We start from the raw sequence: 16,344 nt of genomic DNA on the forward strand, positions 1-16,344 counted from the left end.
CTGTGCTAAAAGTAAATAAGCATAATTACAAAGGAATGAGGGCAGAGTTGGCTGGAGTGGACTGGGATAGAATTTTGGCAGAAAAAATGGTTGATGAGCAATGGCAGACATTTAAGAAAATAGTCCACGACTCTCAACGAAAATATATCCCAGTGAGGAAGAAGGATTCAAGGAAGGGGATAAACCAACCATGGTTAATCAAGGAAGTTAAGGATAGTATCAAATTAAAAGAAAAGGCATATAATGTGGCAAAGATTAGTGCTAAGCCTGAGGATTGGGAAAGTTTTAAAAACCAACAAAAGATGACCGGAAAAATACGAGGAAGAAAATAAACTTTGAGGGTAAACTAGCAAGTAATATAAAAATGGACAATAAGAGATTCTTTAAATATATAAAAAGGATGAGAAAGGCCAAAGTGAATATAGGCTCCTTAGAGAATGAGGCTGTGGAAATCATAATGGGCAACCAGGAAATGGCAGAGGAGTTGAACTATGCTTCAGGCTGCATGGTAGAAGGCACTAATAGCATTCCAATACTAAATAATTAATGGGTAAAAGAAGGGGAGGAAATAAACACAATAACTAACACTAGAGAAAAAGTACTAGGGAAACTAATGGGTCTAAAGGCTGATAAGTCCCCTGAACCTGATGAGTTGCATCCTAGGTTATTAAAGAAAGTAGCTACAGAGATAGTGGATGCACTGGTGGTAATCTTCCAAGAATCCTTAGATTCTGGAAAAGTCTCAGAGGATTGGAAAACTGCCAATGTAACACCCTTATTCAAAAAGGGAGACAAGAAAACAAGTAACTATAGGCCAGTTAGCTTAACATCTGTCATTGGAAAAATGTTAGCATCTATTATAAAGGATGTAATAGCAGAGCATTTAGAATTACATAATGTAATCAAGCAGAGTCAGCATGACTTCATGAAGGGGAAATCATGCCTGACAAATTTATTAGAATTCTTTGAAGAGGTAACAAGTAGGATGGATGAAGGTGAACCAGTAGATGTAATACATTTGGATTTCCAAAAGGCGTTCAATTAGGCATTGCACGTAAGGCTGCTTAATAAGAGCCCATGGTGTTGGGGGTAGTGTATTAGCATGGATAGAGGATTGGCTAACTAATAGAAGACTGAGAATTGGGATAAGGGAGAAATTTCCAGGATGGCAACCTGTGGAGTGCCACAGGGATCAGTGCTGGGGCCTCAATTACTTGCAATATATATTAATGACTTGGAAGAGGGAAGTGAATGTACTATCACTAAATTTGCCGATGATACAAAAATAGGTGGGAAGTGGTGAAGATGACACAGTCTACAGAGTGATATAGACAGGTTAACTGAGTGGGCAAAAAAGTGGCAGATAGAATATAATGTGGGAAAATGTGAGGTTATGCACTTTGGCTAGGTGAATAGAGGAGCTGAATGTTACTTAAATGGGGAAAAACTGCAGAAGCTGCAGCGCAGAGGGATTTGGGAGTTCTTGTGCATAAATCCCAAAAGGCTAACGTACGAGTTCAACAGGTAATAGGGAGGGCAAATGGAATGTTGTCCTTTATTTCAAAGGAAATGGAGTATAAAAATAGGGATGCCTTGCTAAAACTATACAAAGCACTAATTAGACCACACCGAGAATACTATGAACAGTTTTGGTCCTCTTATCTAAGGAAAGATATCCTGGAATTGGAGGCAGTCCAAAGAAGGTTTACTAGGTTGATCTCCGGTATGGAGCGATCTTCTTGTGAGGAAAGGTTGAGTAGGTTAGGCCTGGACTCATTGGAATTAAGAAGAATTATTGGCGACCTTATTGCAATATATAAGATTCTTAGGGGGCTTGACAGGGTGGGTCCTGAGAGGCTGTTTCCCCTTGTGGGAGAGTCTAAGACCAGAGGGCCAACCTTAGAGTAAGGGTTCACCCATTTAGAACAGAGATAAGGAGGAATTTCTTCTCTCAGAAGGTGGAATTCTTTACTGTAGAGGACAGTAGAAGCTGAGTCATTAAGTATATTCAAAACTGTGATAGACAGATTTTTAATCAGTAAGGGACTTAAGGGTTATGGGCAAAAGGCAAGAAAGAGAAGTTGAGGATTATCAGATCAGCCATGATCTTATTGAATGGCGAAGCAGACTCAATGGGTTGCATGGCCTACTTCTGTTCCTATGTCTTATGGTCTTCACCCCTATTCTTTGGAATTCCCGATCCACACCTCTCCATCTCTTTGTGTCTCGTTTTTTACAAGCTTTCTTAAAGTACTTGTCCTTGACCATGCTTTGAGATCACTGCTCTTGATACTCCTGCAAAACCACAGCATTCACTGCTTTTTTCATAATCTCAAGTATTATTTTAGAGCATCTTGTTTTTTTCCTTATTGCTTATCCTTATTACTGAACCAGCAATATATTTCACACTTTGCATCATTTCTGTCCTCTGCCTGGAGCAGAATAAATATTTGCCTTCCTGTACTTGTATTAGCTCATTTCTCTTGAACCTTGTTCTAATTATCAGAAGACTTCCTATGAATATGTGCAATGAGTAGAGAATTTATTTTATCATTTTGCCTCTGAGGACTGCTCTGTGCCACGATATATCCATAGTGTACTGAAGCTGCTGTGCTGTGTAATTTGTCTAATTGACGTACGAATACCCCTTTATTCAAATAGAATCGGAATTAATCTGATGATGACCATGAAACCATCGTTGATTGTTGTATAAAAACCCATCTGGTTCACTAATGATCTTCCTTCCCTAGGGAAGGAAATCTGTCATCCTTGTCTAGCCTACATGTGACTTCAGGTCAGACCGACAGCAATGTGGTTGATCTTAAAATGCCTTCTGAAGTGGCCTGGCAAGCCACTCAGTTGTAACAAACCGCTACAAAGTCACAAAAAAGGAATGAAACCGGATGGACGACCCGGCATCGACCTAGGCACCAGAAGCGACTATGGCAATCTGCAAAGTCTTCCTTACTAACATCTGGGAGCTAGTGCCAAAATTGGGAGAGCAGTCTCACAGACTAGTCAAGCAACAGTCTGACATAGTCAACCCCATGGAATCATATCATACAGATAATGTCCCAGAACCACCATCATCATCCCTGCTGCTGATTACCACGTAGCTGCCCTCCCTCAGCTGATGAATCAGTGCTCCTCCCTGTTGAACAGCACTTGGAGGAAGCACTGAGCGTAGCGAGGGCACAGAATGTACTCTGGGTGGGGGATTTCAATGTCCATCACCAAGAGTAGCTCTTATGTCTATGTTTGAACCAAAGCTGTAATGAGGTCAGGAGCTGAGTGGTCCTGGCGGAACCCAAACTGGGTGTCAGTGAACAACTTATTGCTAAGCAAGTGCTGCTTGATAGCACTGTTGATGTCAATCATCATCTTGACTGGGAAATATATCGCCATTTCTTCACTGTCGCTGGGTCAAAATCCTGGAACTCCTTTCCTAACAGCACTGTGGGTGTACCTACACCACATGAACTGCAGCAGTTCCAGAAAGCAGCTCACCACCACCTTCACAAGGGCAACTGGGGATGGGCAATAATTGCTGGCCCAGCCAGCGAAACCCACGTGCCCTGAATGAGTTTAAAAAAAAAACTTGATCGCCCCCCCCCCAGCCTGCACTGGTCTCGGATTTGCATTTCCTTTTCTTCCTGTTTGTAGTTTTTCCTGCACCAAGGAAAGGCTGTTCAACTCATCACTTTATCAACAAATACTCTCAATTTGTAAATGATTAAATATTAAACACTATTACATGTTGACTTTTTTTTATCTTTTTAGTGTGCTTAGAGGTTTATTTGCTCATTTCTGCATTTCGGGTGCTGGCATAGGATTGTGGGTTGCTTCTGCGCTCAATTCTTCAATTGAAATATTCAGCTTTTTTTCCCAGTTAACCCTCTGCAAGTAACTTCGACCTTCTTACTGGTTGGTCCCTGTGTATCGAAACTCAAATTTGCACATTCATCAGGGAGATGAGCCTTGCTTGCAAATAACTAGCACAGAATTGGATATTGCAATACCCAGCAACTTAACTAACTTGTTACAAGAGCCTTGAGCTTCGACTTTTTACCATTATTACACATGGACATCTCTATCTTAGAGATGGCTAGGCAGGCAATGTGTTGCAGCTGCAGTATGTGGGAGTTGGTGGACGCTGGTGGGATCCACGGTGACCACATCTGCAGCATGTGTTGACTGCTCGAGGAACTCAGAGTTGATGAGCTGGAATCTGAGCTGCAGGCACTGCGACACATCGTGGAGGGGGAGAGTTACCTGGACACTGTTTCAGGAACAGTCACACCCTTAGATTAATTACATCAAGTTTGGACAGTGGTCAGGAACAGGAGGACGTGACTGCGAGTGAGGCAGGTATGAGGATCCAGAACTTAGCTTTGGAGGAGCCTCAACCAGTGCCTTTGTCCAATAGGTAGGAGGGTCTTGCTCCCAGTGTGGACAAGGGCACAGACTGCAAGGAGGATGAGCAAACTGACCGCAGCATCGTGGTACAGAGCATCATTCAACAAGGGGAGGAAAAGAGAAATATAGTACTAATAGGGGATAGCTTAGTTAGGGAAATAGATACTGTTCTCTGCAGCAAAGACAAAGAGTCCCGAAGGCTGTGTTGCCTACCTAGTGCCAAGGTTAAGACATCTCTTCTGGACTGGGAAGGAACTTGGAGTAGGAGGGGAAAGATCTAGTTGTCGTGGTCCACGTAGGTACCACCGACATAGGTAGGGCTAGGAAAGAGGTTCTGCTGTTCGACTACGAGCAGCTCGAGGCTAATTTAAAAAACACAACTACAAAGGTAATAATCTCCGGTTTACTACTTGAGCTACGTGCAAACATTGGTAGGGTAAATAAGATTAGAGAGGTAAATGCATGGCTCAAAGATTGGTGTGGGAGAATTGGGTTCCGAGTCATGGGGCACTGGCACCAGCACTAGAGAAGGAGAGAACTGTTCCATTGGGATGGATTTCATTTGAGCCATGCTGGGAGCAGTGTCCTTGCAAACCATATAACTAGGGTTGTGGTTAGGATTTTAAACTAATTAGTCGGGGGGAGGGTTCAATTTTAGGGAAGTTTAAAAAATCAGAAAGAAATGAATGAGCAGAAGTGCAGGGTAGTGAAGAGGCAAACAATAATCAAAGTGTGAAAAACTCAGCAGGTCTGGCAGCATCAGCGGAGAAGAAAAGAGTTGACGTTTCGAGTCCTCATGACCCTTCAACAGAACTAGGTGAATCCAAGGAAGGGATGAAATATAAGCTGCTTTAAAGTGTGTGGGGTGGGGGGAGAGAAGTGGAGGGGGGTGGTGTGGTTGTAGGGACAAACAAGCAGTGATAGAAGCAGATCATCAAAAGATGTCACAGACAACAGAACAAAAGAACACATAGGTGTTGAAGTTGGTGATATTATCTAAACGAATGTGCTAATTAAGAATGGATGGTAGGGCACTCAAGGTATAGCTCTGGTGGGGGTGGGGGGAGCATAAAAGATTTAAAAATATTTTAAAATAATGGAAATAGGTGGGAAAAGAAAAATCTATATAATTTATTGGAAAAAACAAAAGGAAGGGGGAAGAAACAGAAAGGGGGTGGGGATGGAGGAGGGAGCTCAAGACCTAAAATTGTTGAATTCAATATTCAGTCCGGAAGGCTGTAAAGTGCCTAGTTGGAAGTGAGGTGTTGTTCCTCCAGTTTGCGTTGGGCTTCACTGGAACAATGCAGCAAGCCAAGGACAGACATGTGGGCAAGAGAGCAGGGTGGAGTGTTAAAATGGCAAGCAACAGGGAGGTTTGGGTCATTCTTGCGGACAGACCGCAGGTGCTCTGCAAAGCGGTCGCCCAGTTTACGTTTGGTGTCTCCAATGTAGAGGAGACCACATTGGGAGCAACGAATACAGTAGACTAAGTTGGGGGAAATGCAAGTGAAATGCTGCTTCACTTGAAAGGAGTGTTTGGGCCCTTGGACGGTGAGGAGAGAGGAAGTGAAGGGGCAGGTGTTACATCTTTTGCGTGGGCATGGGGTGGTGCCATAGGAGGGGGTTGAGGAGTAGGGGGTGATGGAGGAGTGGACCAGGGTGTCCCGGAGGGAACACTCCCTACGGAATGCCGAAGGGGGGGTGAAGGGAAGATGTGTTTGGTGGTGGCATCATGCTGGAGTTGGCGGAAATGGGGGAGGATGATCCTTTGGATGTGGAGGCTGGTGGGGTGATAAGTGAGGACAAGGGGGACCCTATCATGTTTCTGGGAGGGAGGAGAAGGCGTGAGGGCGGATGTGCGGGAGATGGGCCGGACACGGTTGAGGGCCCTGTCAACGACCCTGGGTGGAAAACCTCGGTTAAGGAGAATGGAGGACATGGCAGAGGATCTGTTTTTGAAGTTAGCATCATTGGAACGGATGCGATGGAGGCGAAGGAACTGAGAGAATGGGATGGAGTCCTTACAGGAAGCGGGGTGTGAGGAGCTGTAGTCGAGGTAACTGTGGGAGTCGGTAGGTTTGTAATGGATATTGGTGGACGGTCTACCACCAGAAATTGAGACAGAGAGGTCAAGGAAGGGAAGGGAAGTGTCAGAGATGGACCACGTGAAAATGATGGAGGGGTGGAGATTGGAAGCAAAATTAATAAATTTTTCCAAGTCCTGACGAGAGCATGAAGCAGCACCGACTCCTCCATCACCCCCTACTCCTCAACCCCCACCTATGGCACCACCCCATGCCCACGCAAAAGATGTAACACCTGCCCCTTAACTTCCTCTCTCTCTTTACTTAGTATCGAACGAGGGTTCTCTGTTAAAATCCCTTGGTCACGATTAACAGGAAATTGAGTAAAAGATACAAGATCTGTCTGTGGGAGTAGCTGGTGACACTGAATCCCCAGAATAACTGGAAAATTGCACTAGGCCAAAATCACTCAACAAATAAATTATGCAGCACCTGCCCCTTCACTTCCTCTCTCCTCACCATCCAAGGGCCCAAACACTCCTTTCAAGTGAAGCAGCATTTCACTTGCATTTCCCCCAACTTAGTCTACTGCATTCATTGCACCCAATGCGGTCTTCTCTACATTGGAGAGACCAAACGTAAACTGGGCGACCGCTTTGCAGAACACCTGCGGTCTGTCCGCAAGAATGACCCAAACCTCCCTGTCGCTTGCCATTTTAAAACTCCACCCTGCTCTCTTGCCCACATGTCTGTCTTTGGCTTGCTGCATTGTTCCAGTGAAGCCCAACGTAAACTGGAGGAACAACACCTCATCTTCCAACCAGGCACTTTACAGCCTTCCGGACTGAATATTGAATTCAACAATTTTAGGTCTTAAGCTCCCTCCTCCGTCCCCACCCCCTTTCTGTTTCTTCCCCCTTCCTTTTGTTTTTTCCAATAAATTATATAGATTTTTCTTTTCCCACCTATTTCCATTATTTTAAAATATTTTTAAATCTTTTATGCTCCCCCCACCCCCACCAGAGCTATACCTTGAGTGCCCTACCATCCATTCTTAATTAGCACATTCGTTTAGATAATATCACCAACTTCAACACCTATGTGTTCTTTTGTTCTGTTGTCTGTGATATCTTTTGATGATCTGCTTCTATCACTGCTTGTTTGTCCCTACAACCACACCACCCCCCTGCACTTCTCTCCCCCCACCCCACACACCTTAAAGCAGCTTATATTTCACCCCTTCCTTGGATTCAACTAGTTCTGTTGAAGGGTCATGAGGACTCGAAACGTCAACTCTTTTCTTCTCCGCCGATGCTGCCAGACCTGCTGAGTTTTTCCAGGTAATTCTGTTTTCGTTTTGGATTTCCAGCATCCGCAGTTTTTTTGTTTTTATAATAATCAAAGTGTGACAGGAAGAGGCAGAAAATATAAGCAGAAGGGCCCAGGATAACTTTGAACCAGAATGAGTAATAGTGGTAAAAAGTCTAAGCTTAATGCTCTGTATCTGAATGCACACAGCATTTGTAACAAGATAGATGAGACAGCACAAATAGAAATAAATGAATATGACTTGATAGCTATTACAGAGACGTGGTTGCAGGATGACCAAGACAGGAACTCAACATGCAAGGGTATTTGAAGTTCTGGAAAAATTGGTGTCCTATCCAGCACAAAGGAAGAAGATGGTTGTGGTTGTTGAAGGTCAGTCATCTCAGTCCCAGGACATCTTTACAGAGTTCCTCAGGGTAGTGTTCTAGGCCCAACCATCTTGAGTTGCTTCATCAATGACATTCCTTCCATTGTAAGTCAAAAGTAGGGATGCTCGCTGATGGTTGCACAATGTTCAACACCATCCGCGACTCCTCAGATACTCAGATGCAGCAAGACCTGGACAATATCCAGGCTTGGGCTGACAAGTAGCAAGTAACATTCATGCCACACAAGTGGCAGGCAATGACCTTTTCCAACAAGAGAGAATCTAACCATCGCCCCATGACATTCAACGGCATTGCCATCACTGAAGCCTCTACTGTCAACATCCTGGGTGTTACCATTGACCAGAAACTGAACTGGACTAGCCATATAAAAACTGTGGCTACAAAAGCAGGTAGAGGCTAGAAATCCTGTGGCGAGTAACTCATCTCCTGACTCCACAAATCCACCATCTACAAGGCATAAGTCAGGAGTGTGATGGAATACTCTCCACTTGCCTGGATGAGTGCAGCTCCAACAACGCTCAAAAAGCTGGAGACCATCCAGATCAAAGCAGCGCGCTTGATTGGCACCCCGTCCACGAACATTCACTCCTGCCACCACTGACGCACAGTAGCAGCAGTATGTACCATCTACAGGATGCAATGCAGGAACTCACCAAGGCACCTTAGACAGAAGTTTCCAAACTTACAACCATCCAGAAGGATAAGGGCAGCAAACACATAGGGCAAAATTTTCGCCCTGGCGGGCAGGCGTGCCCCCAATCCGCTCAAGCGTAAAATGACACTTGTTGCCATCGGGTGAGCGTTCCAACGTCAGCCTGCCAGTTGTGCAATATTTCAGTCTGCAGGCAGGCACGGGAATCAGCAGCGCACCCGCCAACAATTAAATGGTCTGTTCAGGCCATTGAAGCCTCAATTAAGTTAAACTTTTCACTGCCCTTTGGAAACCTCATCCACGAGTGGGATAGGGTTCGAACATCAAGTACAAGTAAAATAAAATGTTTTAAATTTCACTTATAACATGTCCCTGCTCATATGATAGAGTCACATGAGTGGGGACATGTTTTATAATATTTTTAACATCCTTTTTTTTTAAACTCTTCATCTCCCTGAGTCAGCTCTGTGCCTCAGGGAGATTCTCAAGCACGCGCATGAGCGAAGCTCCCTCTGCTGCCACCAAGCCCACCTGACACGGGCTAAATTCTGCACATGGGGGCACCACCACGTGGAATTTCTCCTGCAAGCCACTCACCATCCTAACTTGGAACTTAAAAAATAAAAACAAAAAAAACTGCGGATGCTGGAAATCCAAAACAAAAACAGAATTACCTGGAAAAACTCAGCAGGTCTGGCAGCATCGGCGGAGAAGAAAAGAGTTGACGTTTCGAGTCCTCATGACCCTTCGACAGAACTTGCGTGGGACTCGAACGCAAGTTCTGTCGAAGGGTCATGAGGACTCGAAACGTCAACTCTTTTCTTCTCCGCCGATGCTGCCAGACCTGCTGAGTTTTTCCAGGTAATTCTAACTTGGAACTTTATTGCCATTCCTTCACTGTCGCTGGACCAGAATCCTGGAGCTCCCTCCCTAACAGCACTGCGGGTGGAACTATACCACATGGACGGCAGCAGTTCAGGATGGCAGCTCAACCACACCATTCAAGGGCCGTTAGGGTTGGGCAATAAATTCTGGCCTAACCAACGATGCCCATAATCCCATAAATGAATAAAGAAAATTGGAACATGTGGGATTCTTTAATACCTTTTTGTGTAGGGAGAAGTTTCCTGTTGACTGCTTTACTTGTTAGAAGACTCGAACCATATCCTGTTGATTTGTCCTGTCCTTTTACAATGGCCTGGCATGGTCAGCAGTGTGCACTGAGTGAATGTGTTCGCACAAAGGTTTGCAAATGGGTGTAATTGATGCAAATGTTCATTGCCAAAACTTCTATTCTTGGATTATGCCTGCTGCTTTGTTTAAAAGGGCTTTGAATGAACAAGATAAAAGATCATTGTAATCTTTCTCCCGCTGTGAATTCATTGATAATTTCAATTCTACTGTTCTATTTCTGCATTCATTATGTTTAAATAGGAAGACTCATTGAATGATTTTGCTTGGCAACTCTCCACCTCCCCCATTGCTACTTTTCTAAACATGGTTATTTGCAGTTCCACAAGCATTGGCACCCCTCCAGTATCTTGACCAAGTGACCATTCTTCATGTGAGTTTATAGGGTGTTGGCAGACATTTAGTGGTTTTTAACCAGCTACTTGGAAATGCAGGAGAGCAATGGGGAAACTAGTCTTTTTGGCTTTTCCCTGCCTATAGGAGACACATGACGTCTGTTCAGTAGCTCATGTCAATGAAGCTAGAGCTTGGCAGCTTTGAGCTACAAACTCAGCACATTATTGTTTAATGTGCTGTGCCATTAAACCACCCACTGTTAAGTTTGTCCAATTTTTTAAAATATCCCACAGTTTGAAATGCAACCTCTTGGTACTCTCACCTTTCTGAGGGTGCATATAGTCCACTGCCTCCAAGAAGGCACAGTGGGCAGAGATACCGCTGGGATTAATTATTTGGGAAAAATAATATTCAAAACTATTGACTTTTTTTTACTCCACTTCCTGTGTTGCCATCTTGAATCCTCCTCCTTCCTGCCCAAGTACATATTTTATATATATTAAATATATTCTGAGCATGTCTACATAACAGCATTTCAAGAAAACAAGCCACCATTACAATAACTAATAGATCAGTTTGAGTGAAGCAGGTGATCATAAACATGCATTGAACCTACCGTCCCCTGGAATCCACCTTGTTTCAAGACTTAAGGGAGAGCATCTGGTGCAAAAGGAAGAAATCAGTCTTATTTAGTACCTTGATTATTATTCAGGTCACTTGAGCACATAAAAATGCTAGTAACAGGAATGTTACAAAGGATCTTAGTGCATGTTATAAGAACACAAGCAACAGAAGCAGGAGTTTACCATACAGCCTCTTGAACCTGCTCCACCATTCAGTGAGATCATGACTGATCATTGGCCTTAATTTCACTTTCTCGCCTATTTTCCTTATTCCTTGGTTTCCTGTGGGACCAAAAATCTGTCCATCTCAGCCTTAAATAAAATGAATGATGGAGCATCCTATTATTTGCTTTGAAATCCTTGATGGTTCAAAATCTGAATTTTATCCTGATCAATGGTCGAAGAGAAGTCCGGGCTTATCACATAGTTCGATTTCTGAACCAGTACTGATTTTTAATGAAAAATTAATTCCGTTCAATCTGCAGGCACTTCATGCAGACTCCATCAGTACTGCTCCTTTGCATTTCTATTTTGAGATATGCGTGAACATTGCAGGGAAAGGACCCCTTCCTGTCCAGGTTTTGCTTCTTCTTTCAGACAGTCCAGTTCAGACTGAAGGGAAGCTTGATCAGAAGCTAGTTAAACAGCTTCAAATGGCACAAGTCCCTCAGGGAGGATTGATAGTGTGCCAAATTTGAACCTATGATCGTTTGTTTAGGAATACACTGCCTTATTAGATTTATCCCTATGTTACATATTTTTAATCCAGCTGTAATTTACCAGGTTTTCCTTTTGGGCCTGTACCCCAGTTTAAGTTGATTCGAACTATAGCTGTAAAAACACTTTTTTAACCATTGACAGTGATCTAGCCAACCCAAGCAAATACATCTTAAACAAGACGTTGTAATTCTTTAAACAAAAATATTCAGTAGAATCCCGGAGCAGTTTGTTCTGGCCTGGTAAAACCCTGTAATAGATACAACCTTTTGAAGTTGAATCCTTCCCTTATTGCTGTGCATGATCCTGTTTGTGAAATATTTGGATCTTTGCCAGTCTGTCTGCAGGTTCTATGAAAACATGGAAGATATATTAAAAATAAAGGTTATTTCTTAAAAATTGAACAATATTGTATTTTTTGTGAAGCACTATGATAATCAACAGTATAAGGACAACAGTAAAAAGTATCTGTTGGGAATTTGAAGCATAACTGCATGACAGTCTTAAAACTGGCATAATACAATCGCATTTTTTCTCATTTTCCTCTGATTAAAGTGATGATTAATTACATTTGTTAAGATCGCCGTGGAGACAAATAGATTTTTTTAATAAGAAATGAATTTCCCAAATGACCAATGGGAAGAACCCAAGGACAAGATTCCATTTAAGACGTTTACTGCAACAAACAAATTAAAACTAACAGATCATACATAAACAGGTAACTAATACATCAAACTAAAGAAAAACTAACAACCAAAATATGTCTTATAAAACACTTTTACTCAATGGCACGCTTCTGGCTAATATATAGCATTAAAAAAAACCATCCCAAAGTTATTCCCAGTTCTCCACCAGGCATTCACCTCTCCCCATCATGCCAGATCAAAACTTCCAGTGTCCTTTGACAGTCGTTCCACTCCGCTAGAGTTTTCCCGGATATGGTGACTCCCATTCCTTAAATCTTCAAGAGCCCCACCTCTTCTGTTCCTTTTCTAGCACTTAAAAGCATCCTGCTTGGCTGTTAACACAAAACAGCTCTCCCTGCTTTTCCACAGCAGTAGCTTCTTTATTCCTGTCTCTGAGCCATAGCTGTCCTTTAGCTGTGAGATACTGTGAAAGCTGTTAAAACTGCCAGTCTGCCTCAATGAGTTTATATTTGAGTTTCTCTCCAACAGCAACCAGATCGCTTGGGCATTCCTCCCAATTGATGTACTTACCAGAAAGGCTAATTATACATTCCTTTCCAGAATTCTGTTTTACTTTCAGTTGTAGATAAACTTTAAAACATAATCATGTTGCAATGTTCAGCATTCATGACATATTTCATAGAATTACATGGAATGTACAGCACAGAAACAGGCTATGTTGCCCAACTGATTTATGCCAGTATTTATGCTCCACATGAGCTTTCTCTTTATCCAACTATATCAGCATAACCTTCAATTCCTTTTTTCCTTGTGTTTATCTAGGTTCCCCTGGAATGCATCTATGCTATCTGCCTCAACTACTCTTGTGTGTTAGTAGATTCTACCTTCTAACCACTCTCTGGGAAAAGACGTTTTTCCTGAATTCTTCACTGGATTATTATTGATGATCTTGTATTTGTGGCCGCAGGTTTTGGTCACAAAGTAGAAATATCTTCTCTGTCTACCTATGAAACTGTTCCATAGCTTTAAATTCCTCTCTATTGGTACAACGGTCTGCCTCCTCTTCTCTAGAGAAAAGAATCCCTGTCAGTTCACTCTTTCCTGATATTTATAACCCTTTGTTTCTGGTATCCTTCTTCTAAATTTTTTTCAGCACCTTTTGTTGTGCTTCTAATACTGAGATGTACTTCCATAGGTACAATGGCACTTTTAAAAAAAAAATCATTCATGGGATGTGCAATTTTTGTCCATCCTTAATTGCCCTTCAGAAGCTGGTGGTGCGCTGCCTTGACCGGCTGCAGTCCATGTTCCGTAGATGCACCTACATTGCTGTTAGGGAGGAAGTTCCCAGATTGTGACCCAGTGACCTTGAAGGATGGTGTGTGACTTGAGGGGGGAACCTGTAGGTGGTGGTGTGCCTGCTGCCCTGTTCTTTCAAGTAGTAGAAGTTGTCGTAAATACAGAAAATATTGGTAAAACTCAGCAGGTCTGGCAGCACCTGTAAAGAGAGAAGCTTTGAGTCTGTATGACTCTTCTTCAGAGCTTCATACGGACTTGAAACGTTAACTCTGTTTCTCTCTCCACAGATGCTGCCAGACCTGCTGAGCTTCACCAGCATTTTCTGTTTTTATTTCTGATTTCCAGTATCCAGAGTATTTTGCTTTTTTCTTAGCAAAAGTTGCAGGTATGGAAGGTGCTGTTGAGGGAGTCTTGGTGGGCTGCTGCAATGAATCTTGTGTATGGTACACACTGCTGCCACAGCATTGGTGGTGGAGGGAGTGAAAGTTTAAGGTGATAAATGGAGCGCCGATCAATCTAGCTGCTTTGCCCACATATGATTGTGAGCTTGAGGCTCAAGTAGCATTGGAGCTGCATGCATCCAGGCAATTGGGAAGTATTCCATCACACTCCTGACATGTGCTTTGCTGCAATCTGACACAGTAAAATAAGCAAACTATGGCTGTTAGGGCAGCTTCCTGCTCACCCTATTAAGTACACCTAAACATCTTATAGAACAGATTAAAAAGAAGTCACCAAAAAAAACTTGTCCATAAATGTGGCTCCAGCAACTTCTCTACCACCTTTCTGAAATAATGTAGTATCTCCCAGCAAGCTTTTAAACATCTTGCCTGGGAACACCCTCACCTCGTTTACTTTATAATTCCCCCCCCCCCACCCCAAATTCACTGACTGATTCTTCATACTCAGATGCCCAATGTAAACAAACCTTGTCCAAGGAATTTATCTCTGATGTTAAATTTTGCTGCTGGCCTTCTGTGCATTCCTAAAGGCACATGTTTCTAGTATCTTTCCATTGGATACTGAAGCGCTGCACTTGCAAACTGGGTGTCATGCTCAAATCTAAGCCCAGCTGAGTTCCTTACTTCTCTGCTTAATTCAAGATCCTATCCCTCAGCAAAGCCCCACATAACTGATGTATGCATATAGGTTTTGTCAATCAACCAACTCAAAAAAGGCTTTAGCAAGCAGTTTTCGAGCTTATAATTATATTTGTATGAGCTTTGCTGATATTTGGGTTGCTTTCAAAACCACCTCTAGGTTTGCTTATGAAAGTTTCTTGGTTTTCTGCTTTGGTTTTAGTGGCCTTTTCCCCAAGAAATAAGCTAGGATGTTCTGCATTTTATTTTGACTTTAATAAACTCAAGTTTATTCTGTTGCATGTTTCCCTTCAAGGTACTTGCTGTCCCACTTCTTCAAAACTCAGAAGATCTCTAAGCAGATCTTAGAGCTTATAGACAACTTGCTGCTAATTCATTGGCATAACTCAGGAAAGTGTACCTGAACTATAATTGCCAAGTGAGAGAAACTAGCGTGTGTTTCTCATTTGACCATAGTTTACCATCCTTTCAGTGCACATTCTTAATTTATTAGGGCTTTGCACATATCGTACTATGGAAAGCAAAGACCACAACATGTTGATGTAAACTAGCACTAGCTACAGTGGAAAAGCATATTGAGGTTCTGTAGTAGAAACTAATGGCCTATGAAATAAAATATGTAGCCAAACATTTTGGGATATTCTTGTAAATACATTCTCTTGTGCATTTTTTTGGCAACACTTTCCTTAGTATTTACTGAGCACAGCTTTATTTTTACCCCCAGAATGTTATAGCCACCTCACTGCATGGAATGATAGGCAATTAGACAAAAGCTACACACAAATATTCAGGAGCAAATGATCATGAAAATATGAGTGCTGGAAAGAACCACCAGGATTTGGTGATTCATATGCTGTATTGCATTAACTTTTGCAGCTTTAAAATGGTATCACAATTTAAACCCTTCACTTGTGTTCAGAGCTGCAGAATAAGTGACAAATGCAGATAAGAATTTTACTTAGCATGATTTTGATCTTAAGTGATACAAAGGGAACCTAGCAGAATGGTCATGTATTTGGCAAGTAAATTTCATTATAGATAAGTGTGTATGTTTTGGTAGGGAGAATACTTCTTGGATAATTGAATCTAAATGGGTGGAGCAAAGGTCTAACAAATCACCAAAAATAATAAAACTGGTTAATAAGGCAATTTTTTTTAAAAAAACAAACAAACCATGCACTGGGATTCATTTCTAGAGGAATAGAATTGAAATGCAGAGAATCATTTTAAACCTGTATCATTCTAGGTTAGACCACACAAAAACACTACTCGGCATAGTTCCGATTTCCATATTCTACAAAGCACAAGAGGTACAAAAAAAATTCAAAAGGATGATACTTGTAATAGTTCCCTCTTGTAGCCATCTGTGATTGTATGTATATATAGCCAAACCAGAATAAACCAATTTTTCTGTTAGGAACTTTGAACTCCATGTGCTACACACAGCCTATTTTCTGTCCTGCAAAGATATCACAATACTAGAACTGAGAGGTTATACTTTTCAGGAAGACTGATCAGGCTGGGGCACTTCTCGAAGATGGGTGACCGAATAGATGCCTTTAAAATTATGAAGGTGTTTGATAAGTCAAACAGAGATGGTATTTCCACTTGTGGGAGAGAT

The 16,344-nt window shown here is 42.3% G+C and overlaps 1 protein-coding gene across 2 annotated transcripts in view; it reads left to right on the forward strand.

Annotated features, from left to right (window-relative positions):
- Nucleotides 1–16,344, forward strand: part of iqgap2 (IQ motif containing GTPase activating protein 2) — a 393,779-nt gene that overhangs the window by 323,609 nt on the left and 53,826 nt on the right. The window lies entirely within an intron of this gene.

This window comes from Carcharodon carcharias, chromosome 4, assembly GCF_017639515.1.
Source record: "Carcharodon carcharias isolate sCarCar2 chromosome 4, sCarCar2.pri, whole genome shotgun sequence".
Classification (NCBI taxonomy): Eukaryota; Metazoa; Chordata; class Chondrichthyes; order Lamniformes; family Lamnidae; genus Carcharodon; species Carcharodon carcharias.